A 3,622-nucleotide genomic window follows, 5' to 3' on the forward strand; every position below is an offset into this window, starting at 1 on the left:
TCAAACAATCCGCCTGCCTCGGCCTCCCAGAGTGCTAGGATTACAGGCGTGAGCCACCGCGCCCGGGCTGAATGCATCTTCTTGTTACCATTATAATGGCCACCGTAACTTAGTAGCTACTATGTGCCGGATATTGGACCGGGAAACTTCATGTATCATTTTTATTTAACCGTCCCACTAACCTTGAGGAATGAGTGTTGATTTGCCATCTTGCATATAAAAAAAACTAAAGAATCAATAAGAGTAAGTCATTTAGCCAAGTTAACCCAAACCAGTGATTCCAGATGACTTCAGAAAATTTGTGTTACAATGCCAGTATTTTTTTTCCTTGTGGGAGTCAAGCCCTCTCTTATTTCCTCATTCTAAGTGCTACTAGAATTCTAGGATTCTAAGTACTTGTCTGTATGAATACACTATTCATGTAATTATTTAAGTGAATAAATAATAATGGAATCCCAAAAAGCTGTCTAATTCAAAGGTTTATTCACTATGCTTTGTGTACTAAAATCCACTGTAGGGCTCCAAATGTAAGATAAATGCCAGGGAATTAAAGCTAAAAACAGCATTCTATTTTTGTAAAACCATAGAATTCTTATTTTCCTATTGTTTATTATCATATTTACCTAATTTTTATAATGAAGATATTAAATAAATGTGAAGATTTCAACTAAAGAGAATAATGTTTCTACTTGTTTACTAATTAAAGCTTGGATAAAAAGAGAAACTGGCAAGCAAGTCAGAAAGAAAGACTCATATTACCGGTTTTAGTGAGCCCTTTAGAATTTTTTTCTCCCCAGTGTTGCCAGGTTACAATCTCTGCCAAAGAACTCTATCTAATAGATATGTGAGAAGGAAAAAAAGAGTATATGTGTGTGTGTGTGTGTGTGTGTGTGTGTATGTGTGTGTGTGTGTGTGTGTGTGTGTAGTACTCATTCCTTATAGGTAAAAATTGTGATTCTATGGAAGAATGTGGCTGATCATAAATATCTCAGCATTCTACAATGTGAAATTACTTTCTGTAGTTGGATAGCTAGGTTGAATGAAATTAACATTTTATTATTTTACCATAACCTCAGAGATATTTTTGTGTATGGATTCCACACTTGCTGCAGTTGCTACGGATTATGTAATCCAGATGTAGTGGTTGTTATGAGTTATGCAACCCAAATGCCAGGGCCCACAATGTAGTCTCCTCAGATTGTTAAAGGACTCTGTCAGGTGCAGCTTTATTACTCTATAGGAAAATTGTCTAGTTTGAGGGAATTTTATCTGATAAATTTATTTATTGGTCATTAAAAATGATATATTAATTTTTTATCTTGACACTCTGAGGCTTCCTTGACTGGCTTTCTTTCTTCTATTAAGTAGAGATTGTAATTTGCTAGTATTAAGGAATATGGAAACATTTAGTAGGTTAATGGATAAAATATACAACAAGGTACAAATTGAATATGATAGCTTTGCTTCTTCCTTGAAAAACAAAGAACACACAATCAGAAGTTCTCAGAATTCAGAAATGCTTTGTATGTTTTCATAATTGATTTGGATATACACTATTTCTAGTATGCAGACATAAAAACATATAGCCACTAGGAAATTTATGGACACATCCAAACAACCTTGATTTTGAAAGTTCATTGTACCTTGAATCCAACAGATTTTATTATTTTTTAAAGTAAAGTTGCACATTTGCCTCCATTTAGCTTTAAATTTGTCAAAGCAATGTTTCCCAATGTATCTCATAAATAATTATTTTTAGCAGGTCTTATAATTTTTATTATTCTACTTACCTAGAGATACTAGGGACACACACAACACACACACACTTATGTTTGCTATATTCTGGATTTACAATGCTAAGGGTGAAGAGTGTGGATCTTAATGCTCAGGAGACAGATCACAGATGTGATCTTTAATTCTAGGTCCTCTGTTTTTATTAATCATATCACTTTGAGATATTTGGCTAAACTCTCAAAATATTTGCTGCTTCATCTGTAAATTAGTGATAATAATATTTACCAAATAGTGTTAGGAAGATCATATGCCTCACATATAGTAAAAACACAATAAATGTTAGTATTAGATATTTGTTTATATTGATCAATAAAGCCTTTAACACTTTTACAAAGAGCCAAATGGAAACATTAATACTTCCCAGTGATTATAGGATAATTTTTATGAATGGGTCATCAGGTTTTTCATAGCATTTTAAGGAAAATTCAGAATTGTGTTTAGATTTTTACAATCAAGTAATTACATCCCTGGATATTATTGCAGTATGCTATGCAAAGTATTTATTATTCTTGGTAATTAGCAGCAACACTGTAGTCCATTTTATATTTGCTCAAATTTCTATGACTTCTAATGTTTGCTTTTCTAGTTATTAAAATGTTGGATTACTAGAGAGCAAATAGAAAGAACATCAGTAAGTCTTTCTGATCAATTTAGTATTTTACAATTAAAAAATTCAACTTTGTATAATTAAATTGATTAAATTCAGTATTTGATCTAAAGTATCCCATTAGCAAGATCTTTCTTATTCTTAAAAATAAATTAGATGAATTCATCATTTTGTAAAATTTAATTTGGTTTTGAGATTGCTGTATCACACCCAGCTACCTAGTCAAAAAAAAGCTGGATTTCTGTATATATCATTTGGGTTCTTTGTCTTTCAATGCTTTGTTAACATGTTTCCAAGGAAACTGAATTCAGTTTTCAACCAGATACTGTCTGTCTCAGTCTGCTCAGATTGCTATACGAAAATACCTTGGATCCAGTAATTTACAAACAACAGAAATTTATTGCTCACAGCTATGGAGGCTGGGAAGTCCAAGATCAAGGCAACAACAGATTTCATGTCCGATAAGGTCTCACTCCGTTTCAGAGATGACACCTTCTTGCTGCATCCTCACAAGGTGGAACGGGCAAACAAGTTCCCTGGGCCTCTTTTATAAGGAGACTAATCCTATTCTTGAGGCCTCTACCTATATGACCCAATCACCTCCTAAAGATCTCACCTGTTAATACTCTTGCATTGGACATTAGGAAGAATATTTTCATGATGCAATTTTGTGGGACAGTGAACATTCTTTTGAGATTAGATTGTTCACCAGGGTTTAGGAATAAGGTCTATCTAGGAGAAACAAAATTAAGGATATGGAAGTGCACAGTTTGTTGAGCAATAACAATGAGGATAGGAAGAATATTCTTGGAGAATTTAGAATATTTTTCTCCTCTTAAGTATGTTATAATATTTTTGGTACAGTATTTTCTAATTCCTTCTAAATACTCATGCTCATAAATAATTATGTCTTTGTGTATCTAAATCAATTCACTAGTCTTAAATAGTCTAATCTAGTGGAGGCATAGTAATACCTTTTTAAGATGTAGGGAGTACAACAGTATTGGCTAGGAGTTAGTTTAGTAAAACACAGAATTATTGGCGATCAGCTGCCTTCTTTTCAAGATTTATTGCTTAGTTATAGATTGTGTGTGTGTGTGTGTGTGTGAGGTATGTCTAAAACTCTATCTCTTGAAGTCAAAATTAATTTATGTTTTTATTAAGGAGCAGAAACATGAAATTAATTCATGTTTTTATTAAGGAGCAGAAACATGCAAGGAC

General features: G+C 32.8%; 1 protein-coding gene across 1 annotated transcript in view; it reads left to right on the forward strand.

Annotated features, from left to right (window-relative positions):
- Positions 1-3,622, forward strand: part of NAALADL2 (N-acetylated alpha-linked acidic dipeptidase-like 2) — a 1,013,114-nt gene that overhangs the window by 833,209 nt on the left and 176,283 nt on the right. The gene's annotated exons all lie outside the window — the stretch shown is intronic.

Source organism: Propithecus coquereli, unplaced genomic scaffold (assembly GCF_000956105.1).
Source record: "Propithecus coquereli isolate 6110/MARCELLA unplaced genomic scaffold, Pcoq_1.0 Scaffold15, whole genome shotgun sequence".
Taxonomy (NCBI): domain Eukaryota; kingdom Metazoa; phylum Chordata; class Mammalia; order Primates; family Indriidae; genus Propithecus; species Propithecus coquereli.